Source organism: Salvelinus alpinus, chromosome 4, assembly GCF_045679555.1.
Source record: "Salvelinus alpinus chromosome 4, SLU_Salpinus.1, whole genome shotgun sequence".
Taxonomy (NCBI): domain Eukaryota; kingdom Metazoa; phylum Chordata; class Actinopteri; order Salmoniformes; family Salmonidae; genus Salvelinus; species Salvelinus alpinus.
The window spans coordinates 56,997,644-57,025,503 of NC_092089.1; the positions used below are offsets into that span (position 1 = coordinate 56,997,644).

General features: G+C 43.7%; 1 pseudogene; it reads right to left on the bottom strand.

The window, feature by feature from the left end:
- Positions 1 to 2,296: 2,296 nt before the first annotated feature.
- On the bottom strand, positions 2,297 to 26,700 carry LOC139572617 (serine incorporator 2-like; annotated as a pseudogene).
- Positions 26,701 to 27,860: the final 1,160 nt, after the last annotated feature.

The window sequence follows — 27,860 nt, forward strand, 5'->3', positions numbered from 1 at the left end:
ACTGCTTTGTCACTGATCCCAAAATCCATGGTTATTTTTAAGATCTTGTACAGTCTTAAACATGGATTGTTCAGGGGCTTTATAAGGCGGCTGCAAAGCCCAATACCCCCGGACATTCGTGTTTCATAGAAAACAACCCCGGAGGGCTATAAGCAATAAAATAGGCCTTACTCTTTGAAATGTTCATTACACACACAACCCCAAACAGGACACTAGACATCACACAGCATGACAAATTCAAAAACATCATAAAACTCTTTTACACACTCTAAGCCGTGAGAAACAGGAGGACCAAACATAGGGTCACTTTAAACCACGCCCCCCCCAAACCAACAGGGGGTCCGGACAGGAAACCCAAATATGGGCATGCACACTTTAGCAGGACATAGGGTCATAAATCTTGATTTTGACGCGTGACATCTACTTTAATCTCTCTGTTGACTGTGCCCAATAATGTTTGTACCATGTTATGTGCTGCTACCATGTTGTGTTGCTACCATGCTGTGTTGTCATGTGTTGCTGCCTTGCTATGTTATTGTCTTAGGTCTCTCTTTATGAAGTGTTGTGTTGTCTCTCTTGTCGTGATGTGTGTTTTGTCCTATATTTATATTGTATTTATTTATTTTAATCCTAGGCCCCCGTCCCCGCAGGAGGCCTTTTGCCGTTAGGTAGGCCGTCATTGTAAATAAGAATTTGTTCATAACTGACTTGCCTAGTTACATAAATAAAATAATAAAATCAAAGGAAAGCGATCAACAATTGGGGCTACTTTTACACAACTGGTACCTAAAAACTAAATATTATATCTATGGCAGTGTAACTTAGTCCTATGTTCCTCAGAAACCTTCAGTACTTCAGGTTCTGTTTTAAATAACATGAGCAATGAAAATCAAACAATTGCTGGTAAAAAAGATGCAGTGCTCCCATTTGGCCCTCTTCTGTCCCCATCCATCCCCAGTGCCTCCTCAGTCTAATCTCTGATTGTGCCGTGGGGTCCCCTTACAGTAGCAATCTGATGGAAATGTTATCATAGACCCAGCAAATAGATAATCAGGCTTTCTCCCTCTGGTGAACTTACCAAGATAAAAGAGACCTTTGGTGTCAATAAGGATCAACGGCATACTGTACAATCAACAACATCCACAGAGGACAGGCCTATTGGTCACATCACGTTCGCCCTTCACAGTCCTCAAGTTTCTCAGAGCACAGGGTAAAGCTCTGAGCAACCTCAGTATGTTGATTAGAAAATATCCTTATGCCATTTCTGTAGTGTACTGTGTAGTATGGTATCTGATAACAGTAAAGAAAACAATATGATTGAAGGAGCTTCAGTTCCACCTAGTGGTCAACATTGAGAACTAATCTTACTGCAATTGTGAAGACAGTATTATAGATAGTAAACAATAGATTTTTTCTTTTATTATGTTGAGGATTTTTTTGAAAAAGAGAATTTGCAGATACAGTACCTTTATATTCAAACTATGAAATTAGCTGACATGCTACTGTCTCACCATCATTTAACACAAAATGTGGAAGCCACTTTAGTGCAGGTTTGAATTTGTATCTAATAGTTCTTTTTGAAATGCATTAATATAAAAAGGCACTCAATGTTGTTGTTCTCAAAAACACCATTGATAATTCTTCATGCAATACTGAAGGATCATCACTTGAAATCATGCTTGTGTTAATTCATCTGTATGGGCAATGAACCATAATACATTACGCTCACATGCAACATATACTGTACAATACACTGAGTTTCCATGGCAGACTGACTAGGTGAATCTAGCTGAAAGCTATGATCCCTTATTGATGACACCTGTTAAATCAACTTCAATCAGTGTAGATTAAGGGGAGGAGACAGGTTAAAGAAGGATTTCTAAGCCTTGAGACAATTGAGACATGGATTGTGTGTGTGTGCCATTCAGAAGGTGAATGGGCAAGACAAACGATTGAAGTGCCTTTGAACGGGGTTTGGTAGTAGGTGCCAGGCGCACCTGTTTGAGTGTCAAGAACTGCAACACTGCTGGGTTTTTCATGCTCAACAGTTTCCCATGTGTATCAAGAATGATCCACCACCCAAATGACATCCAGCCAACTTGACACAACTGTGGGAAGCATTGGAGTCAACATGGGCCAGCATCCCTGTGGAATGCTTTCAACATCTTGTAGAGTCCATGCCCTGACGAATTGAGGCTGTTCTGAGGGTAAAAAGGGGTTGCAACTCAATATTAGGAATGTGTTCCTAATGTTTTGTACACTTTAATGTATATCAGAATTGACTTATTGTCTTCAATTTAACTTTTAAATAATTTAATTCACAATACTCAAATGTTCGCACTGTTTTACTATAGATTCTTCAACAGACCACCAATTTCAACATTTCACCTCATAAGCAACATTTCACATCTCTTAAGCACACCAATCTTTTCACCACGAGTTAAACACATTGATCTTATTTCAGTCAAATTGGGAAACTTCATATCCATTAAGAGGTAAATAATCTGACATGAAATTATGAAATGTGCAAGTATTGCCAAACAACTCATAATTATCAAATTTGAGAGCAATATCCATTGAATTATAACCATTATACATATTATCAAACACCAACATATCGTTCTTGAAATGCATTGTTGTAGAGCTGTACACTAATGACAGTTTATTAATCAGACTCAGTAACATCGTGGCAACACATGGGCATTTCTCAGAGCAGAAGTGCGAGGTTCAGAATCCCACTTCCTCACCTAAACCCCTGTAGACTTCAAGGGACGGTTTTCCAGCCACAGATTAAGCCTAGTCCGGGACTAAAAACCATGGTCAATGGAAAATCTCAATTGAAACAGCTTCTTAGTCCAGGACTATACTTAATCTGTGTCCGAGAAACTGCTCCCAAGAGATTGATTGTATCAGATCAGAATACGTCTCCTCACTGCAGATACAAGCATGTATCTGACTTATGACTGACCCATGACTATGGATATAGAAGACCCAGAAACAGGGCTAGTGATGGAGCAGAAACACAGATGTCTTTAGGGACAGGGCATGGTGTAGCACCAGAGTTAAATGGGCTAAGGTTGGGGTTTGAGAGCACTGTAGTACCATTTTCACACTCCTGAGCCAAACTGAGCCAAGCCAAGCCTGAGCTGTACTGACCTGAATATGCATCCACCATAGTTTCTGGAACCTTGCTGGAAAGGATCATGAGAAAAGAAAATATCTGAGCCAGTACGGTTCAGGTCGGCCCTACGTGAATCAGGCATAGTTGGGGTAGAGAGCTAAGCCTTAGGGTGGGGTAGGTAGGGGGAATTACAACTGACCTCCAGGGTTCAGAAATATGTAGTTAGAGCAAGGGCTAGGTTAATACTTCACAGTCCAGTGAGCTTTAATCAGGATGTGTACATAGTACATTGTTTCAGTAAGAGGGCTCAGACTCAGAATTCCAACTGATATATTATTTTAAAAGTGAGGTAATAAGCACCTGATTATTACGTCTTTGCTATAGTTCACTAATGTGCATTCTGGGACAAACTGATGATAACCATAACCCATGCAGCCATGGTAGATAAAAGACCCTAACATGTTAAATCAAATAAATCACAACAAATCCCAACAAAACAAGATTAAACACACCAACAGAGAACAATGCAAAAATTCTGACTCGTATATATAAAAAAACTATTATAATAATAATAAACTTCAACACAACATCTTACAAGCCAATGGTGACCCCATGGGGGGCTGTTTGGCTGAAGTCTTGCTCGGGAAACATGAGAGGGGCGAGCAGGGTCCAGAGGTAGAGGCTCAGGCCCAGCCAACTGGAGCTGATCTTCACCCACACAGCTGGCATACTGCTCTGCATGGCCTGGCTGGTGGTGTCAGGCCTGAGGAATGAAGGGAGAAGGTGTCAGTTTAAAGAGTGTATCTTTATAGTGGCTTTCTATCCTTGTCTCATCCCCTTAATTTAGGCTGATCTGAAAACACAGAAAAGGTCAGAGCAATATGGTGGATTAATGCTGCCTATCAGGGATTTGCTTTCGCATAGCTTTCACACAAAGGCTGTTGAGATTCACCCAAAGAAATATCCCTCCTGATCCCATGGCTTTCAAACTGACCCTGAATACATACACAACATACCCAATAGGACACCTAGAAATATTGTAAAATGTTCTAACATTTCTATATAGCTGTGGCTCTGATGGTCAGCTGTTGCTGTACTTACTGGTACCAGTTGGTGAGTGTCATCATGATGTAGAGGGAGGCCAGGCAGAAGTGGAAGTGGAATAAGGAGTAGCTGTAGGTGACTCCCTCCTCCTCATTATCCACGGCCCATTGCACACCGTCCTCCCCTACCTCGCCCTCTCCTCCATAACCCCCGCCCTCCTCGGTCTGCATCTGCTTGTTCACCTGAGTGTTGCTGGACATACGTTCACCCAGGGGGGAGGGAGTCAAATCAAATCAAGCTTTATTTATACAGCACATTTCAGACATGGAATGCAACACAATGTGCTTCACAGGAAAAAAATAAGGAAATAATAGCTTAAATATTTACTACACAACAAACATGAGGATAAAAAACAAAACAATAACAATAAGTAAAGCAAAGCTAAAAAGGTGTGGGAGGGCAGGAAAGAGAATGGAAAATGTGAACAAGACAGACATAAAGAAAGGGAGAAAGAAGAGAGAAAGAGAGCATGGGAGAGAGAGGTGGAGAGAGAAAAAGAGATACAAAAAGAGAGAGACCAGGGGTCAGCATGGGAGATCTATCAAGATCATAGCATAACAGACACTTAAATAAGCAGCCATGATATGGATCCAAATTGGAGTAGCTAGCTACCTGGCATAGAGAGTGCAGAAGAGGAAGATGACCAAACCCACAATGCTCTGGGCATCCCACCACTGCACCTGTCCTGAGGCACTGGTGGGTGTGGGCTCGCTGGAGCTGACATTTGACACCAGACTCAGCAGGCTGGGGTTACACTTACGGTCTGAGAGAGACAGACACAGCAAATCAGCCATAGAATGTAGGATAGTTATGGGGAAGAAAAAAAACACGTAAAGAGACCTGCAGTCTTGAGGAAGGCAACAGCCAAGACTCTAAACCTATTATCACAACAGATATGCCAAGTGTCTATTAATTACAACAACTGAGTGCAGACTGTTGTAGACACACTCCAACACATGTCTGAGCTTTTCCACTGACCCACTACAAGCACAAGTACAAGTAAATGCAACGAGTTGGGGAAGGTGAGTGAACTACCAAAGTCTGCCAAACTCACCAGTAGGCAATACTCAGTGCTGCAGTGGTTTGGAAAGCAAATATAAACATAAACTGGAGGGAGAAAGTAAAAACAACTATATACAATGACAACAACGGCAGAAACTCTGTAGAAACTGAAATGGGGAAAAGGCTGAGACTCACTTGGGTTGTTGGTCAAGGCGGACCAGGTGACATACATGGTGTAGAGGGAGATGAGAGGCCTGGAGCAGACCAGACTGGGCCTGGGCTTCCTGTGAAACACAAAAACATAGGCACTGGTAAACACATGTATGCAGTGGAACAAATTCATCATCATGCAATGCACACAATTGTCAACACTGTTATCAACAAAAACTGACTAATAAAAGCATTCCCTTACCAAACATTGTATCAATAATTACTGATATAATTGCTGAAACTGTTCCTTAATTTGAGGTGGGCAATGAAACCGCCACAATACCTGTACTTTGGGCAGGATGGAGACGATGAAGAAGATGACGCTGAAGATGAGGTTGAGGCTGATGAAGACCTTGTGCTCAGTGCAGTCTTTAGGCTGGGTGTAGTAGATGTAGAACAGCACCACTGAGGTGAAGGCCAGTGCGTAGTGGAGGAAGGTGAACGACAACAGGCCTGAGGGAGAGAAGGGCAACATGGAGAGGGTCGGCAAAAACAGTCACGTATGACGAACACCCCCATCCATACTCTTCAGATGCATATTCTCGTTCTATGTTTTCTTTAGAACAGTGTTCTTCAATCCTGGTCCTGGAGAGCCACAAGGTGTGCAGGCTTTTGTTCCTGTCCATTACTACTAACACCACATTCAACGTATCAAGGGTTGATGATTGGTTGATTGGCTAGTTAAATCAGATATTAGTATATGGCTGGAACAAATGTATGCACACCCTATGGGTCTCCAGGAGCAGGCTTGAAGAACCCTGCTAGAATAAACAGTCATGGTAGTAAAACTTTTTCAGCAGAATTAAGGTACCACAGTTGAAGTCGGAAGTTTACATACACTTATGTTGGAGTCATTAAAACTTGTTTTTCAACCACTCCACAAATTTCTTGTTAACTAACTATAGATTTGGCAAGTCGGTTAGGACATCTACTTTGTGCATGACACAAGTAACTTTTCCAACAATTGTTTAGACAGATTATTTCACTTATACTTCATTGTATCACAATTCCAGTGGGTCAGAAGTTTACTTACACTAAGTTGACTGTGCCTTTAAACAGCTTGGAAAATTCCAGAAAATGATGTCATGGCTTTAGAAGCTTCTGATAGGCTAATTGACATCATTTGAGTCAATTGGAGGTGTATCTGTGGATATATTTCAAGGCCTACCTTCAAACTCAGTGCCTCTTCGTTTGACATCATGGGAAAATCAAAAGAAATCAGCCAAGACCTCAGAAAACACATTGTAGACCTCCACATGTCTGGTTCATCCTTGGGAGCAATTTCCAAATGCCTGAAGGTACCACGCTCATCTGTACAAACAATAGTACGCAAGTATAAACACCATGGGACCACGCAGCCGTCATCCCGCTCAGGAAGGAGACGTGTTCTGTCTCCTAGAGATGAACGTACTTTGGTGCAAAAAGTGCAAATCAATCCCAGAACAACAGCAAAGGACCTTGTGAAGATGCTGGAGGAAACAGTTACAAAAAGTATCTGGTTACAAAAAGTATATATCCACAGTAAAACGATTCCTATATCGACATAACCTGAAAGGCTGCTCAGCAAGGAAGAAGACACTGCTCCAAAACCGCCATAAAAAAGTCAGACTACGGTTTGCAACTGCACATGGGGACAAAGATTGTACTTTTTGGAGAAATGTCCTCTGGTCTGATGAAACAAAGATAGAGCTGTTTGGCCATAATGACCATCGTGACGTTTGGAGGAAAAAGGGGGATGCTTGCAAGCTGAAGAACACCATCCCAACCGTGAAGCACCGAGGTGGCAGCATTATGTTGTGGGGGTGCTTTGCTGCAGGTGGGACTGGTGCACTTCACAAAATAGATGGCATCATGAGGCTGGAAAATTATGTGGATATGTTGAAGCAACATCTCAAGACATCAGTCAGGAAGTTAAAGCTTGGTCGCAAATGGGTCTTCCAAATGGACAATGACCCCAAGCATACAACTTATTGTGAGTGAAGGCTTTCAACTAGATGTTGGAACATTGTTGCGGGGACTTGCTTCCATTCAGCCACGAGCTCTGGTGGTCGTGCACTGATGTTAGGCGATTAGGACTGGCTCGCAGTCAGTGTTCCAATTCATCCCAAAGGTGTTCAATGATGGGGTTGAGGTCAGGGCTCTGTGCTGGCCAGTCAAGTTCTTCCAAACCATTTCTGTATGGAACTTGCTTTGTGCACGGGGGCATTGCCATGTTAAAACAGGAAAGGGACTTCCCCAAACTGTTGCCACAAAGTTGGAGGCACAGCATTGCCTAGAATGTCATTATATGCTGTAGCGTTAAGATTTTCCTTCACTGGAACTAAGGGTCCCAGCCGAACCATGAAAAACAGTACCAGATCATTATTTCTCCTCCACCAAACTTTACAGTTGGCACTATGCATTGGGGAAGGTAGTGTTCTCCCGTCATCCTCCAAACCCAGATTTGTTAGTCCGGAGTGCTAGATGGTGAAGCGTGATTCATCGCTCCACAGAGAACGCGTTTCCACTGCTCCAGAGTCCAATGGTGGCAAGCTTTACACCACTCCAGCCCATGGAGTTCCAGCCCATGCACCACTCCAGCCCATGCATTGCGCATGGTGATATTAGGCCATGGAAACCCATTTCATGAAGTTTCCGACGATCAGTTCTTGTGCTGACATTGCTTCCATTTGGAACTCGCTAGTGAGTGTTGCCACTGCGGTCAGACCATTTTTAAAATCGCTTCAGCACTCGGTGGTCCCGTTCTGTGAGCGTGTGGCCTACCACTTCATGGCTGAGCCGTTGTTGCACCTAGATGTTTCCACTTCACAATAACAACACTTACAGTTGACCAGGGCAGCTCTAAGCAGTGCAGAAATTTGACGAACTGACTTGTTGGAAAGGTGGCATCCTATAACGGTGCCATGTTGAAAATCACTGAGCCCTTCAGTAAGGCCATTCTACTGCCAATCTTTGACTATGGAGATTGCATGGCTGTGTGCTCAATTTTCTACACCTTTCAACAATGGGTGTGGCTGAAATAGCCAAATCCACTAACTTGAAGGGGTGTCCACATACTTTTGTATATATAGTGTATAACAGTGTCGCTATTGTGCTTTGCCTGTAGGTTCACTTCTGGCATATTCAGAGTAAAATTACTTTCCCTCTCCTACTTCCTTTATCAAATATCGTGTGGTTATATTCGAATGCATTATAATTTTCAGCTTGGTAATAAATAGGATAAATAAGTGAGGGATGTCCTATTTTAGTTTATATAAACACAGTGCAGACCATATATATCTTGCAGTAAACAATGTGCTAGTTCAACAGAAATAAATTGGCTTCTACATTCTTTGATTACTTGATACATTTTCTTGGTTTGTCTGATTGTGTTGGTTCACAAGAGCATAAACAGCATACTTTACTTATAATAACGCAATCGCTATAGGTTGAGGATCTTTCAGAGGGAAAAACCAATGCACCAATGCATGTTTTTCACAAAGGCTTAATCATTAGCCAATGATTACACCAGTACTGTCAGAAGTCACTTGACAGACATTTAAAGTTAACTGTGATCATCACAGTACCAGTATGGAAGGTTCCATCCGGGATGAAGAAGACTCCCACAGTGATGCCGACCAGGATCAGAAACTTAAAGAATCAGAAACTAAGTATTTGCATGAGTCTTCTCTAAGAGAAGCCAGTGAACTTGAGCCTGAAAGTTACAAAAAGGTTTTATTCATGATTTGTAAACAACTTATTACAGTACTAACCCAAAATTGGTTGGACTTACATATCGACCGGTTTCTGATTGTAATGATGTCACTTCAAACCATTTTCCCTGCTGGGAATGAAAGCAGTGAAGGGCATGGTGGTGGGGCAGCAGGTAGACTAGCGGTTAAAGGTGAACCAACAACCGGAGGGGTGCCAGTTCGAATCCCGGGTCTGACGGGAAGAATCTGGAGGGAAGAAAGCTGGAGGGTTGCTGGTATCAAATCCTCAAAGTGCCTGCCGTTGTGCCCTTAAGCAAGGCGCTTAAGCCTCCCCAACACCTGCTCCGCGGGCGCCCAGTGTTGCAGCCCCCTGCTCCAACCTGTATATGTATGTGTGTCTTTCAGAGGGGCTGGGAAAAAGCGGGAGTCAAATTTTGGTTGGACCTTGTGTACAATTGATGAATAAAGTGATCTTAATCTTAATTTGAGTTCACCCATTCTGAATGGCTGCACGCGGGTCTTTGCTGCCCTGGACACAGACCATGATGGCTGAGAAGAGGAAGAAGAAGCAGGTCATGGCGAAGCACATGCGGTACACAGATGTGTAGCCCACAATGACGACACAGTTAAACTGGTTCTCCATTCCTGGTATGGTGCTCCCACCCTGACAGAAGCCTAGGATCTAGAGGGGGAAAGGATAAAAAGGGCATTTTAATGTCATTTTGGGTAGCGTTTCTAAAAAGACATCGTCACAAAAAAGTGCTAGAACTATTTTTTGTTTTACTCACAGGAAATGCATTCAAGTGTTAAGCTCTTACGTCACACATGTTGACATTGTCAAATACTTACACCACACACATTAGTGATGCACGGGTTGACTCATAACCCGCAGTTCCCACGGTTATATACGCGGGGCGGGTGGGTTTAGGGTCATGAAATGTGTAGATGAAGGGCAGGTGGGTGGCAGTCAGGGCATAAAATGTACTTTTTGGTCCACCAGCCACCGCAGCAGGTAGATTAAAAAATATGTATTTTCAAGGACCATCAATTTGTAATAGTTGCAGTATATCACCACAACCTCATGAAAAAAATTAACTAAGTTAGAATTCATCACTACCTTACAAGTTCTACTCAATAATACGTGTTTCACTACTTATTTACTACACACAAATGGTAAATCAGTACTGATGATGTTGACTGATTTCCTTATATGAACTGTAACTCAGTAAAGTATTTGAAATTGTTGCATGTAATATTTCTGTTCAGTGTACTGTCGGGTTCACCTAGGGGTCATAAGTACTGTACCAAAATCTTTGATATATTAGAATAATTGATTATGCTTATGTTGTGTTAATAGAAGGGGAGGGGTTATAAGACTACAAGGGTTTGTTCTAGACTGTTTCCTGCAGCGGAAGATGTGTGATTACAATATCTACTTCAATTGGAAAGATAACCACGTTTATCTTGATGAGTCAAGAGGATAGACCCTCCTGTTGTTCACACTTAGGCACAAATACCTTGCTCCAACTGTTTTTGCCTCCGTATGTCCTCAATATAAGCATGTTTGTTCATTTCATAATGCAGATATTCTATCAATCACAGAAGTAGCAGAAACACAATAAAACAATTATTATCCACATGAGTGACATATGGTATCAAGGGCCATTGCTTACTGAACTGTTAGTTGTTGATGAACAATTTGAGATGTTACAATGTACAACTTCTCACCAGTGATATAGATAATTGTGTCTATCACAAAGACATCTTATCATTGTGGTTTCCATCAAGGTGCCATAACAAGTTTGGTCCAGCAACACGGTATGACCTTCTATGCAGCCTCTGCGACATGGCTCTGAGGGCAGCTGCCCTCGGGTTAACACGAAGCATGCTGTCCCTCACTCTGCGTCTCTGCACCCAGAGCCCTTAATTGTGATCGAACAGCCTCCGGTCCACGTTTGTCGTTCCCAGCCACCAAGTCCTTAATCTTTTCATCCAGAGCCAAGTCTAACATGTCAGAATATAACGGTGCACATGACAGATTGAAGTGTCTGGGAGAAAAGTAACAATCTACAGGGATGAGGTAATGCATATCATCTTAGTCATTTTAAAGTCCTGTCTTGATTGTAGTCATTCTAAATTGTTTGATTGGTAAGAAACTGGAAACCATGCATCTAATGTCTGTAGTTTATAGCATTACTCCCAAGCACAACTGACCTTAGACAACGTTTGACTGTCGATCGGGACACATGTAGAGTATCTGCCATCTGAGACACACCGAAAGCACAGGACATCAGAAACCTCAGTTGCTCTTGAGTGATGGCATAACAAGGTGCACCTCTAGCTCCTCTCCAAGTACGAGGAGCCCGGTAACTGGAACTGGCTGTAACAATAATACACTGTGTTTAGGCTACTTAATGTATTGTGACACAGCCCACCACCCTCATTCCAAAAACACTTTGAATTTATAGTAACTGTCACAAATTGTGGCCAAGTAATGTATTTATAATACAGTAAACCCAACCACACCCAACATTTATCAGCCTCCCCCTAGCCCACTCAAGGCTCCTCTGCATGGCTTCCATTCTGCAAGACGACAGTTTTGTGAAAATAGAGACCATGGTTGGGACTGCGATTCCTGTTCAAACAGTGCAATAGTACTAACATTAACGTTCCTGGTTTATGTCTGAATTTGTTAATTTCTACATCATAGGCTTAGATGAAATATTCATATTTCAAAGGTTATTCAAAAGTAATATATGTGCTGTTGGAAAGCTGATATGTTGTAGATATTAGCAAAGTTTTGACAGGGTTGTCCTAGGTCAAATGAGCTTTGTGAGCTTTGTAAATGTTTTCATGTTAATCGCGAGCTAGCGCGGCTAAGGCTAGGTAGCATTGAAATTATAGCTAGCTAGCCAGCCAGCCTGCCTGAAGTTTTAGACCTTCAGTTGTTGTTTAGCCTAAAAATACAAAAACATGTTTGACGTCAGTACTCCTCGATAATAAGTCACCTTTATGTAACTAGCAGGGCTGTAAAAAAAAATATTACAAGACAGCTCCGTTCACTGTGGCTATGGCCGGTGTGTGCGGCTAAGGAAGGTTATCAAGCGAACTAGTAACTAATTTAGCAATCCAGCCATTTAAATACCAGCATTCATTACAACAAAATATATATATTCTACATATACTAGCTAAATATAAAATACTCCCTTGCCCTAATGAGACTTACAATATTAGCCACACATAGGCCTAAGTTACTTGCACTGCTGTCTCAGTGTCTGAGCCTCAACATAGCTGCACAGCCATACACAGACCCGTCCTCTGTGTTAGCTAGCAGATCAACTTTATGATTAAGTAATAATAGTATTTAAAAAGAATCAACCTTGTTAACGTGGACTGAAGGGCATCAAGTCCAGGATTATTAGAGTGCAGCCATTTAGGGTCTGTTTGCAGCGGATATGGAAGTTCCTTCTCTCCATCTTCGGTGTTGTTGTATCAAACTGACTGTACACCGATTTAATGAAAGGAGGAGCTAGGGAAATTGGCTGGTAAAATTTGCATATTAAAGAACGCGTTAAGCTAGCATGTGTAGGTGTATATTTAGCAGCTGTAGGTGTTAATTTGACGTGTGCAGGACCGCTTGCAGCTGTTTATTTAGCACATTTCCACCACTTATTTGACTCTTGTAGGTGTTAATTTAGCACGGGAAGATGTTAATTTAACACATGCACGCGTTAATTTAGGGCCTGCACAAGTTAATTTAGCGCCTGCACCTGCTTGCTTTACACACGCAGCATTAATATTATTGCGTTTTGACCATGCGCTTTAAGACCCAAACGGCGTTCCATATAGGGATGACAGAGAACACTTTACTGATGTGAACTAGATGGAAGTGTCCATTCTATAATTTACTTTATTCTGGTCTAATTAGACAAGTTTACAAACAAATAGCCTACCAAAATGTCAGAAATTATAAGCAGAAACATATCTAAATTAGGGGGAAAAAATCCTGCACCCCTTGTCAAAAAATCGTTACACCAACTCGGACTGTAGCCTAAGCGCATTTTCGATATTTGCAGATTAGGGTCGGGTACGGGCCTCAGACTTTCACTTTATCACATATAGTCGGGCAGTTGTGGATGGCTTATTAGCAATTGCGGATGTGTTATCACTACAGTCCCTGGTTCGAATCTAGGCTGAATCACATCCGGCCGTGATTGGGAGTCCCATAGGGCGGGTTCGACTTGGGTAGGCCGTCATTGTAAATAATAATTTGTTCTTAACTGACTTGCCTAGTTAAATAAAGGATACATAAAAAATATAAATAAAATGTCAATGTGTAATTGCGGGCAGGTGCGGGTGAACAAACAGCTGAACAAACAACACCACTAACACACAGACAGGAGTGTCTTACTTTTTGGAGATGTGCCTCCATGCCAGGGAGGATCATGATGACAGACACCAGGGTCCCTAGAATTAGAAAGAGAACACCAGCCGGGTGACGATGGAGTTTCTGGAGGAGGGACAGCAGCTACATAGCAGACACGGAGCGGAGCCACACAGACAGGAGGCCCAGTGGAGAAAGAAGCGAGAAAGGAGAGCACATAGAAAAGTAGCCAGAATGAATACATCTGTACAAAATTGTTAGTCACTTGTTTGATGTACAGATTGTATGTTAATGTCTTGGTGTAATCTAAGCAACAAGACAATATTATACATGGGATAATATAGCAGGATTGAAGAAGGAAGTCATAATGACGAACACATATTATGACACAGAGTAATTAAGTCAACAAACTGCCCTTATGGTTTAATGGGGGGAAAAAAACAGGAATACAGTGAGGTCCAAAAGTATTTGGACAGTGTCCACTTTGTACTCCAGCACATATGATATAAAATGATACAATCGCTATTAGGTTAAAGTGCAGACCATGGACAAATTCACTTGCACTACCGCTCAAAAGTTTGGGGTTACTTAGCAATGTCCTTGTTTTTGAAAGAAAAGCACATTTTTTGTCCATTAAAATAACATCAAATTGATCAGAAATACATTGTAGACATTGTTTTTGTTGTAAATGACTATTGTAGCTGGAAACGGCAGATTTTTCACTCCCGTGTTCCAATGGCACGTTGTGTTAGCTAATCCAAGTTTATCATTTTAAAAGGCTAATTGATCATTAGAAAAGCCTTTTGCAATTATGTTAGCACAGCTGAAAACTGTTGTGTTGATTAAGGAAGCAATAAAAATGGCCATCTTTAGACTAGTTGAGAATCTGGAGCATCAGCATTTGTGGGTTCGATTACAGGCTCAAAATGGCCAGAAACAAAGAACTTTCTTCTGAAACTCGTCAGTCTATTCTTGTTCTGAGAAATGAAGGCTATTCCATGTGAAAAATTGCCAAGAAACTGAAGATCTCGTACAACGCTGTGTAGTACTCCCTTCACAGAACAGTGCAAACTGTCTCGAACCAGAATAGAAAGAGGAATGGGAGGCCCCGGTGCATAACTGATCAAGAGGACAAGTACATTAGAGAGTGTCTAGTTTGAGAAACAGAAGCCTCACAAGTCCTCAACTGGCAGCTTCATTAAATAGTACCCGCAAACACCAGTCTCAACATCAACAGTGAAGAGGTGACTCCGGGATGCTGGCCTTCTACGTGCCCCCCAGTCGATTATGTTTTTTTGTTAGTTTATTTGCAAATTACTTTTTTACTTATTTTGTCATAATGTAAAAAACTCAAAGGCTTAGTCCTAGTTGTTGGGGGACAAAAATAAAATAAGGACAAGGTCTTGGACCAATATCCATGTATAGTTTGTGTGGTACTTCTTTTTCACAGACTATGTTGGGGGTTAAAGGCAGAGGTTTGTTTTGCCAATATCTGTTGTCAGGTTAAGGTTTCTTTTATTTTCAAATATCAGTTCTCTTATGACCGAAAATAACTTCTAGACATCAGGACTGCGATTACTCACCACGGACTAGCATAATCCTTTTTTTACTTTCACGACTGACGAGCCCGAAGCAAAGGGTATACTGCTTCCACGGGAACAGGCCACAATCCCTGTTATCTGCGTGGAGATGAGGCGGAGAAAGAGGGGCCGAAGGTCGGGCTGCCTTCTGAAAATTCGTAGGCTATCTAATAAACCTCCACTTCCCTCCATTCTGCTAGCAAACCCGCAATCTTTGGAGAATAAAATTGACGAGTTACGTGGAAGATTAAACGACCAACGGGACATTAAAAACTGTAACATCTTATGCTTCATGGAGCCTTGGCTGAAGAACAACAATATCAACAAATAGCTGGCTGGTTATACGATGTACATGCAGGATAGAAAAGCGGAATCTGGTAAGACAAGGGGCAGCCTTCTATGTGTTTTTGTAAACAACAGCTGGTGCAAGATATCTAAGGAAGTCTTGATCTATTGCTCGCCTGAGGTAAAGTATCTAATGATAAGCTGTAGATCACATTGCCTACCGAGAGAGTTTTCATATTTATTCTTTGTAGCTGTTTACATACCACCACGTTCAGAGGCTGGCACTAAGACAGCATTGAATGAGCTGTATTCCGCCATAAGCAAACAAAAAACGCCCACCCAGAGGCGGCGCTCCTAGTAGCCGGGGACTTTAATGCAGGGAAACTTAAATTAGTTTTACCAAATTATCATCAGCATGTTAAATGTGCAACCAGAGGAAAAAAACTCTGGACCACCTTTACTCCACACACAGAGATGCATACAAAGCTCTCCCTCGACCCCCATTTGGCAAATCTGACCATACTTCTATCCTCCTGATTCCTGCTTACAAGCAAAAAATAAAGCAGGACGCACCAGTGACTTAATCAATATAAAAGTGGTCAGAGGAAGCAGACGCTAAGCTACAGTTTAGCTAGCACAGACTGGAATATGTTCCGGGATTCCTCCGATGGCATTGAGGAGTTCACCACATCAGTCATTGGCTTCATCAATAAGTGCATCGATGACGTAATCCCCACAGTGACTGTACGTACATACCCCAACCAGAAACCGTGGATTACAGGCAGCAACCTCACTGAGCTAAAGGCTAGAGCTGCCGCTTTCAATGAGCGGGAATCTAACCCGGAAGCTTATAAGAAATCCTGCTATGCCCTCCGATGAACCATCAAACAGGCAATGCGTCAATACAGAACTAAAATCGAATCGTACTACACTGGCTCTGACGCTCGTCGGATATGGCAGGGCTTGCAAACCATTACAGACTACAAAGGGAAGCACAGCCGAGAGCTGCCCAGTGACACAAGCTTACCAGACGAGCTGAACTACTTCAATGCTCGCTTCAAGGCAAATAACACTGAAACATTTATGAGAGCACCAGCTGATCCGGAAGACTGTGTGATCTCGCTCTCCGCAGCCGATGTGAGTAAGACCTTTAAACAGGTCAACATTCACAAGGCTGCAGGGCCAGACGGATTACCAGGACGTGTACTGCGAGCATGCACTGACCAACTGGCAAGTGTCTTCACTGACATTTTCAACCTCTCCCTGTCAGAGTCTGTAATACCAACATGTTTTAAGCAGACCACCATAGTCCTGTTCCCAAGAACACTAAGGTAACCTGCCTACATGACTACCGACCCGTAGCACTCACGTCTGTAGCTATGAAGTGCTTTGAACTGCTGGTCATGTCTCACATCAACACCATCATCCCAGAAAACTGAGACCCACTCCAATTTGCATACCGCCCCAACATATCCACAGATGATGCAATCTCTATTGCACTCCACACTGCCCTTTCCCACCTGGACAAAAGGAACACCGATGTGAGAATGCTATTCATTGACTACAGCTCAGCGTTCAAAGTCATAGTGCCCTCAAAGCTCATTAATAAGCTAAGGACCCTGGGACTAAACACCTCCCTCTGCAACTGGATCCTGGACTTCCTGACGGGCCGCCCCAGGTGGTAAGGGTAGGTAAGAACATATCCGCCACACTGATCCTCAACACAGGGGCCCCTCAGGGGTGTGTGCTCAGTTTCCTCCTGTACTCCCTGTTCGCTCATTACTGCACAGCCAGGCACAACTCCAACACCATCCTTCAATTTGCAGATGACACAACAGTGTATGATCACCGACAACGACGAGACAGCCTATAGGGAGGAGGTCAGAGACCTGGCCGTGTGGTGCCAGGAACCTCTCCCTCAACGTGATGAAGACCAAATAGATGATTGTGAATTACAGGAAAAAGACAACAGAGCACACCCCCATTCTCATTGGCTGCAGTGGAGCAGGTTGAGAGCTTCAAACTAACATGTTCCAAGCACACCAAGACAGTCGTGAAGAGGGCACGACAAAAACTATCCCCCTTAGGAGACTAAAAAGATTTGGCATGGGTCCTCAGATCTTCAAAAGGTTCTACAGCTGCACCATCGAGAGCATCCTGACTGGTTGCATCACTGCCTGGAATGGCAGCTGCTCGGCCTCCGACCGCAAGGCACTACAGAGGGCAGTGTGAACGGCCCAGTACATTACTGGGGCCAAGCTTCCTGCCATCCAGGATCTCTAAACCAGGCGGTGTTAGAGGAAGGCCCTAAAAATTGTCAAAGACTCCAGCCACCCTAGTCCTCGACTGTTCTCTCTGCTATCGCACGGCAAACGGTACCGGAGCGCCAAGTCTAGGTCCAAGAGGCTTCTAAACATCTTCTGCCCCCAAGCCATAAGACTCCTGAACAGCTAATCAAATGGCTACCCAGACTATTTGCATTGCCCCCCTCTTTTACACCGCTGCTACTCTGTCGTTATCATTTATGCATAGTCACTAATAACTCTTCCTACATTTACATATTACCTCAACTATCCAGTGCCCCCCCATACTGACTCTGTACCGGTACCCCCTTGTATATAGTCTCGCTATTGTTATTTTACTGCTGCTCTTTAAATACTTGTTACTTTTAAAACTGCAATGTTGGTTAGGGGCTCGTAAGTAAGCAAAGGGTGGAAGGGCATGGCAATCTCCACCTGTTCCCCGGTTGTGGAACGGGCACTGATCCAGCACAATAAAGTTTGTCAGATGTATTAATCTGGCTTCTTAAGTGATGGATGCATGCTTGCCAATGATGTCATACTCGCAAATCACTTGATGTGGGTCAGGGGTGTCTGTGGATGGAGGTGCATCTGTGGCAGAAGAGTCTTCTAAAAGGACAGAGTCATGCACTGTCTCTTCTACACTGATGACCGGTAGTCTATCAATGCGCAGCTGTGGATGGAGAGAATATATTGTGGATAAACAATTTACAAAAAACGGTACAGATGTGGCATAAGATGCACATTTAAAAATGTATACATTACTAAAGGCATAGAATGATAAACATACCACAAAAGTGAAGGAATGTATTCTTCGTCCGAGCTGCTGTCTCCAGAATCTTCAAACTTGTCAGACTCCTCTTCATCAGAATCTTCATTCACCTGTGATTCCTTTGAGGGACTCCAGGTCTAATCAGCACCACTCTCGTCAGCACCAATTTCATCATCCCAATCGATGCTATCACAAATAAGACAGAATAGTAATATAATGGTAAATTGTGAATACAAACAACAAAAGTAAGCACTATAGCTCATTTACATTACATTACATTTAAGTCATTTAGCAGACGCTCTTATCCAGAGCGACTTACAAATTGGTGCATTCACCTTATGATATCCAGTGGAACAACCACTTTACAATAGTGCATCTAACTCTTTTAAGGGGGGGGGGGTTAGAAGGATTACTTTATCCTATCCTAGGTATTCCTTAAAGAGGTGGGGTTTCAGGTGTCTCCGGAAGGTGGTGATTGACTCCGCTGACCTGGCGTCGTGAGGGAGTTTGTTCCACCATTGGGGTGCCAGAGCAGCGAACAGTTTTGACTGGGCTGAGCGGGAACTGTACTTCCTCAGAGGTAGGGAGGCGAGCAGGCCAGAGGTGGATGAACGCAGTGCCCTTGTTTGGGTGTAGGGCCTGATCAGAGCCTGAAGGTACGGAGGTGCCAGTTCCCCTCACAGCTCCGTAGGCAAGCACCATGGTCTTGTAGCGGATGCGAGCTTCAACTGGAAGCCAGTGGAGAGAGCGGAGGAGCGGGGTGACGTGAGAGAACTTGGGAAAGTTGAACACCAGACGGGCTGCGGCGTTCTGGATGAGTTGTAGGGGTTTAATGGCACAGGCAGGGAGCCCAGCCAACAGCGAGTTGCAGTAATCCAGACGGGAGATGACAAGTGCCTGGATTAGGACCTGCGCCGCTTCCTGCGTGAGGCAGGGTCGTACTCTGCGAATGTTGTAGAGCATGAACCTACAGGAACGGGTCACCGCCTTGATGTTAGTTGAGAACGACAGGGTGTTGTCCAGGATCACGCCAAGGTTCTTAGCACTCTGGGAGGAGGACACAATGGAGTTGTCAACCGTGATGGCGAGATCATGGAACGGGCAGTCCTTCCCCGGGAGGAAGAGCAGCTCCGTCTTGCCGAGGTTCAGCTTGAGGTGGTGATCCGTCATCCACACTGATATGTCTGCCAGACATGCAGAGATGCGATTCACCACCTGGTTATCAGAGGGGGGAAAGGAGAACATTAATTGTGTGTCGTCTGCATAGCAATGATAGGAGAGACCATGTGAGGATATGACAGAGCCAAGTGACTTGGTGTATAGCGAGAATAGGAGAGGGCCTAGAACAGAGCCCTGGGGGACACCAGTGGTGAGAGCACGTGGTGCGGAGACAGATTCTCGCCACGCCACGCTACCTGACAGGTAGGAGCGACCTGTCAGGTAGGACGCAATCCAAGCGTGGGCCGCGCCGGAGATGCCCAGCTCGGAGAGGGTGGAGAGGAGGATCTGATGGTTCACAGTATCAAAGGCAGCCGATAGGTCTAGAAGGATGAGAGCAGAGGAGAGAGAGTTAGCTTTAGCAGTGCGGAGCGCCTCCGTGACACAGAGAACATTTTTCATTGGTGAAAACAATATTTTTTACTATTTTTACTTGAGTACTTTACACCACTGATGTATGGTTGGTTTTTGTGTCTCTCTCTTTGTGTAGTCTATGTGTGGGTGTATCTCTCTGGTACTGTCATGTCTCTCTAGAGGGAAAATATTGTTTTCACCAATGAAAAATGTAAGTAGCTTCTAAATGATCATGACTCTCAAAAAGACACATGCTTATGTCAATATCCTGACTGGTTAATACCATGTACACCTTAGTTATTTATCAAGACAGTCATATAATTTAGATAGCATAAAGCATAACCCAGATTCTCCATTCGAAAACATCACAACTAACATTAGCTAGCTAGCTACTAGCTGGTGCAACATCTTGGTAACGTTATCTGTCAAGCAGAAGACAGGCCGACTTCAGCCCTTTTAGGGCCATAACTTGTTAGCTATATTTACTCTGTTTTTTCTCCGAGCCTTATCATTTAGTCTCTTGGCTACACTTCTTCTTTTTTTGGCACCTGTATCCGCAACCAGTGGGGCTGGACGCTTGCCTAAGAAATCCGCCATTGTTGATTGCGCTCGGAAGAAGATGACCACGCCTCCGAATGACCCTGCTCAAAAAGGGAGGGTGCAGCTCTCCAAATCGAAAACAAGAGAAGCATTGTCTTTTGTTGACCAATAGGAAAACTGAAATTCTGAATGCAATTTTGTAACGACCCAAAGCATATATTTTTTTATTTCATTTTTTGTGAAACACTATCATTCCACTATTACTGCAGATATATTATGGACATTTTATGACATTATAATGCAAAAATTATACATAATGCTCCTTTAAGCATATGTATACTGAACAAAAATATAAACGCAACATGCAATGATTTCAACGATTTTATTGAGTTACAGTTCATATAAGGAAGTCAGTTAATTGAAATAAATTTGTTAGGCCCTGATCTATGGATTTCACATGACTGGGCAGGGGCACCGCCATGGGTGAGCTTGGGAGGGCATAGGCCCACCGACTAGGGAGCCAGGTCCAGCTAATTAGGATGAGTTTCCCCCCCAAAAAAGGCCTTTATTACAGACAGAATTTCTCCTCAGTTTCATCAGCTCTCCGGGTGGCTGGTCTCAGTCGATCCTGCAGATAAAGAAGCTGGATGTGGTGGTCCTGTGCTGGTGTGGTTTCACGTGGTCTGCGGTTGTGAGGCTGGTTGGACGTACTGCCAAATTCTCTAAGATGACGTTGGAGGTGGCTTACGGGCGAGAAATTAACATTCAATTCTCTGGCAACAGTTCTGGTGGACATTCTTGCAGTCAGCATGTCAACTGCACGCTCCCTGAAAACTTAAGACATCTGTGGCATTGTGTTGTGTGACAAAACTGCACATTTTAGAGTGGCCATTTATTGTCCCCAGCACAAGGGGCACCTGTGTAATAATCATGCAGTTTAATCAGTTTCTTGATATGCTACACCTGTCAGGTAGATTATCTTGGTAAAGGAAAAATACTCACTAACAGGGATGTAAACCAATTTGAGAGAAATAAGCTTTTGATACATTTCTGGGATATTTTATTTCAGCTGATGAAACATGGGACCAGCACTCTACATGTTGCGTTTATATTTTTGTTAATTAATACTGGATGGCGTCCATATTGATTGTGTCCCTGCTTACAAATATCCGGGCATCTGGATAAATGAAAAGAGGCCTTTTTAAAAAGCATATTGATGAGTTAGTTAAGAAACTGAGAATATAAATGGTCTTCTTTTATTGAAATAGGTTCTGCCTCTCACTAAATAGTATAAAGCAAATTATTCAGTCGACATTCCTAACGGTCCTAGACTATGGCGACATCATCTACAGTATATGAACATAGCTGCCACTTCATTAAAGCTGTTAGATGCAGTTTATCACTACGCTTTATTACGGGCAACAATCACTGCATTCTCTACCAGAAAGTTGGTTGGCCGTCTTTGATGTCACGTAAATTGATACATTGTTATATTTTCTTTTATAAAGCCCTTTTACAAAAAGTCCCACTGTGCCTAACATCATTACTAAACTTAAGACATTCGAGTTACCACACAGGATGGCTAACTCTGGAAATGTATTTTGTCTCTATTGAGTTAAGTTGCACCTTATCTGTGGAACAATCTTCAAAATGTTTTTAAATGTGATGTTATGGTGCCTCTAGGCCATTTCAGAAAGCTGATTGAGGATCTTTTTACTGATGAATGTGTTTTTATTTTTATGACCATGTTTTTTTCTTTCTCCTTGTATTCTGGACTCATCTGTAAAAGAGACCTTGGTCTCAGTAAGACTCCCATATCAAATAAAGGTTAAATAAAATAAGGAATTCAGCTCCTCACCTTTTTAGATCATTGGGAGATGAGGAAATGGCTGCCATTTGTGACATCATAAACAAATGCATAACAGCATTATGACATCACTCCAGTTAACATTACGACAAACTCGCTGTAAACAAGACTCAGAACTGAACTATCTCTCCAGATTGTGGTTATTGTTAGCTTTTTTTTGTACGATTTCATTGCTTCTTAAGTCATGATTTCCAGACAATTTACTTTTTTTTCTTCTTTCCCCGGTTGACAATCATCAAGATCGAGCCTCCAGATCTTAAGGCCCTCCAGGACACCTTGATGCCTTGCATGGTGCCCAAACAATGGGCCAGCACCCTGTCTATGCAGGGGGACTTCTTTACTGACCTGGGCAATTTTGTCCTGGAGCTTTCAAAGACCACAGCTAAGACCACTGCTAAACCACTGCACCACCAGAGGACCAGAGAGGCCCAGAAAACATATCCTATGAGAGTTCACTTCTACTTGCAAATGGAATGCATACAGGGGAATAAGGTCCAATTGAAGACCTGTAATCCTGCAGACCTTTGTCCCCACATTGTCTTTTTAGTCCCCTGTTTATCCACTCTGTCACTCAGTGCATGCTGTTTCTATTGCTAAGACACAGGGCTCTATTTCTGGCTGGTGCTAAGGAGGAGCAAGCGTCAAACGTATGTTTGTTTTCAATTTCGTCATGTAGAAACTGGTGCACTGGCATTTCCCACCCCTTACGTCAGATTTTGGAAGCGGAAGCACAGCAAAGTGTAAGTTAAGATTCCCCTCTTAGTGTCTACTCCCCCCTTGGTGTCGACGCTGGCTCAACTCAAATTAATCAACTCAAGTGAATTAGGATCACTAAAACTTTTGACAATACTGGGACAAAAACACAATGCTTTTTTGTAGATTAGCAAAATGCAGGTGGTGCCAAGAATGGCACATTGTAGTGCACTGTGCAGAAACCTTTCTCAATATGACATTTGTAAAAAAAAATATATATATATTTAACCTTCATTTAACTTGGCAAGTCAGTTAACAACAAATTCTTATTTTACAATGACGGTCTACCCCAGTAAACCCTTAACCCGGACGATGCTGGGCCAATTGTGCACTGCCCTATGGGACTCCCAAACACGGCTGGTTCTGATACAGCCTGGGATTGAACCAGGGTCTGTAGTGATGCACTGCGATGCAGTGGCATAGACCGCAGCGCCACTCGGGAGCCCTTTACAGTTTTGTTGACACAGTGACCTCCTGGTACTCTTACTGCAACAGTTACTCATTTTGGACTGGGGTTACTGCAGTGATGGACTTGATTTGACTAGTGGAGCTTCTGTGAGCGCCTATGAAGTGACATGTAGGGAGAGACTGGCTGCATTCCATCACTAGAGATCCCTGTATTGCAGAATACAGTGGATGATTACTGCAGCCCCAAACATTTTCCAGAGCAATTTACAATGTTACTGTTCATCCCGTCACATAGGTATGGCAGGAAGTGCTGTTGGCGACGGTATTTGCTAATAGAGTGAGTTTGTTGTTCTGCAGTACGTTCAGAGTAAGTGGTCATAACAGTAATATGATGCTGACAATGTACATATCCAGCTTGTTTTTGCTCAACCATCAATATGCCATGCAGTCTTGATTGGATGGGCCTAGCCTTCATGTTTATTAGTGAGTTATTTTTGTGGAGCTGCAATATGTTATTAATATAAAACAATTAAATATATGTATTTAGTTAAACTCATTTTAACACAGTGTATTTGTATTTATTATGGAACTGTCACACCCTGATCTGTTTCACCTGTCTTGTGCTTGTCTCCACCCCCCACCAGGTGTCTCCCATTTCCCCCCATTATCCTGTGTACTTATGCCTGCGTTTTCTCTTGGTTGGTTGCCAGTTCATCTTGTCTTGTCTTACCAGCATGTTTTCCAGTATCTCTAGTTTCTGTTTTCTAGTCCTTCCGGTTCTGACCATTCTGCCTGCCCTGAACCTGAGCCTGCCTGCCGTTCTGTCCCTGATTGACACTGCCTTGGATTACTGACCTCTACCTGCCCTTGACCTGCTGTTGGCCTGCCCCCTGTTTTGTAATAAACATCTGAGATTCGTACTGTCTGCATCTGGGTCTTATCCTGAGTCGTGTTACAATGAACTGGCCATGACTGACCCAGCAGATTCGGACCAGCTCTGCAATGCCGTCTCCTCCCAAGGAGCCACCATTGGAAGACACGATGAGTTACTTCAAAATCTTATGGAAGGATTCCAGACCTTGTCGGAACGTCATGACCGCACTTTCAATATATTGCTGGTGCAATTCCGCGGATTGTCTATTATGCAATCAGTCACAATAGTAACTTCCCAGCCTCTCAGTAACCCCGCTGTCAGCAGCGCGTCTCCCCAGCCCACCCCTGCTTCTCCAGCTTTGCTGGAGATTAAAGAACCTGTTTGGCTTTCTCTCCAGTGCTCCTTCACCTTTGAGCTGCAGCCCTCTTCTTTCCCTTGGACCACTCGAGTATAGCGTACCTAATAATGCTGATGTTTGGGAGGGTTCTAGGGTTGTGGGCTATAGTGTAGGAGCAACGGTGTAGGAGCAACAATCCACCGTTTGCATCAGTCTGGAGGAGTTCATGGCAGAGGTAGAAAAGGTATTTGATTCTCCGTTTTCCGGGAGAGAGGCTGCTTGGAAGCTACTCCTAATACGTCAAGACTCCCGTAGTGTGGCAGACTATGAGGTCGATTTCCGCACATTGGCCACCGAGAGTGCCTGGAACCCGGAATCCCTGTTTGACGTGTTCCTTCATGGATAATCGGAGATGTTTAAAGACGAGCTCGCTGCCCGGGAGCTGCCCATGGATCTCGACTCTCTCGTCGCCTTGACCATACAGATCGATGGGTGGCTACGGGAACGTAGAAGGGTTTGAAGGTCTGTTCCCAGCCACAATCGCTCATCCAAGGATCCCCCTCGCCTCCGAGGAATCCCGAAGGTGACTGACGACTACATTACAGAGAGAATCCAAGGTTACCAGAGTTCCCCTGGGAATCACTGAGGTCTGCCGACTTGCCTCCTCCAGGGCCTATGCAACTTGGCAGAGCTAAATTGTCACCTGCCAAACATCTACGCAGATTTAACACCAAGAGCTGTCTGTAATGTGGAACTACAGGTCATTACATGGCCCGCCATTAAAACACCAGGCTCATCAGTAGGAACGAGTACGCTGGTAGGCCATATGGAGAATTTCCAATATCCCATTACTCGTACCCCTCTCAGATCAAATAAAATCTAATTGTATTTGTCACAGGCACCGAATAGAACAATACAACCTTACAGTGAAATCCTTACTTACAAGCCCTTAACCAACAAAACAGTTTTAAGAAAAAAGGTTTAAGAAAGTATTTAATAAAATAAACTGAAGTAAAAAAAAATATACAAATAATTAAGGAGCAAAAATAAAATAACTGTAGCGAGGCAATATACAGGGGGTGCCAGTAGCAGCAGCTTAAAAATGGGGGATGGGATGGGGACAATGTTCAGGAGTCTTATGACTTGGTGGTAGAAGCTGTTTGGAAGCCTTTTGGACCTAGACTTGGCGCTAAGGTACCGCTTGCCGTGTGGTAGCAGAGAGAACCGTCTTGGACTAGGGTGGCTGGAGACTTTGGCAATTCTTTGGGCCTTCCTATGACACCGCCTGGTATAGAGGTCCTGGATGGCAGGAAGCTTGGCACCAGTGATGTCCTGGGAAGTACGCACTACACTCTGTAGTGCCTTGCGGTCGGAAGCCGAGCAGTTGCCATACCAGGCGGTGATGCAACCAGTCAGGATGCTCTCGATGGTGTAGCTGAAGAACTTTTTCAAGATCTGAGGACCCATGCCAAATCTTTTCAGTCTCTTGAGGGGGACTAGGCATTGTCGTGCCCTGTTCACAACTGTCTTGGTGTGTTTGAACCATGATAGATTGTTGGTGATGTGGACACCAAGGAACTTGAAGCTCTCAACCTGCTCCAATACAGCCCTGTCGATGAGAATGGGGGCTTGCTCGGTCCTCCTTTTTCTGTAGCCCACAATCATCTCCTTTGTCTTGATCACGTTGAGGGAGAGGTTGTGATCCTGGCACCACACTGTCAGGTCTCTGACCTCCTCCCCATAGGCTGTCTCATCGTTGTCGGTGATCAGGCCTACCACCGCTGTGTCGTCGGCAAACTTAATGATGGTGTTGGACATGTACTTGTCATGAGTGAACAGGGAGTACAGGAGGGGACTGAGCACGCACCCCTGAGGGGCCCCTGTGTTGAGCATCAGCATGGCAGATGTGTTGTTCCCTACCCTCACCACCTGGGGGGTGGCCCGTCAGGAAGTCCAGGATCCAGTTGCAGGGGGAGGTGTTTAATCCCAGGGTCCTTAGCATAGTGATGAGCTTTGAGGGCACTATGGTGTTGAACGCTGAGCTCTAGTCAATGAATAGCATTCTCACCTAGCTGTACCTTTTGTCCAGGTTGGAAAGGGCAGTGTGGAGTGCAATCGAGATTGCATCATCTGTGGATCTGTTGGGGCAGTATGCAAATCAGAGTGGGTCTAGGGTTTCTGGGATAATGGTGTTGATGTGAGCCAGGACCAGCCGTTCAAAGCACTTCATGGCTACAGACGTGAGTGCTACGGGTTGGTTGTCATTTAGGCAGGTTACCTTGGTGTTCTTGGGCACAGGGACTATGGTGGTCTGCTTGAAACATGTTGGTATTACAGACTCGGTCAGGGACAGGTTGAAAATGTCAGTGAAGACACTTGCCAGTTGGTCAGTGCATGGTCGGAGTACACGTCCTGGTAATCCGACCTGCCCTGCGGCCTTCTGAATGTTGACCTGTTTAAAGGTCTTACTCACATCGGCTACGGAGAGCGTGATCACACAGTCATCCGGAACAGCTGATGCTCTCAACACTCTTCAGTGTTGCTTGCCTCAAAGCGAGCATAGACGTTTTTTAGCTATTTGATTGTTCGTCAGAGGGCATAGCAAGATTTCTTATAAGCATCCGGGTTCGAGTCCCACTCCTTGAAGCAGCAGCTCTACCCATTAGCTCAGCACAGATGTTGCCTGTGATCCATGGCTTCTTGTTGGGAAATGTACGTACGGTTGCTATTCCAAGATGGCATAGCAGTCGAGCGTCTGTTTTGTTGGTCTTGTCCCGTCCCGTGTATATATTGTTTTCTTTGTATATATTTCGTACATATTTTTAATATTTTTAATCTTAATTTCCATCTACGGACTGAACATACTCTCCTGCAACACGCCTCACACAATGTGGTATGGATCTGATATTTTTTATATTTTAGAACTGGAACCCTCATCAGAAGCTAGCCAGTTAACTAGATACTAGCTAGCAGTCAGTTAGCCACTGCTAGCGGTCATCACCGTTAATTCGGACATCAGCCAGCCTCAGCCCGGTCAAATCCTGCCAGTCTGCACAGCG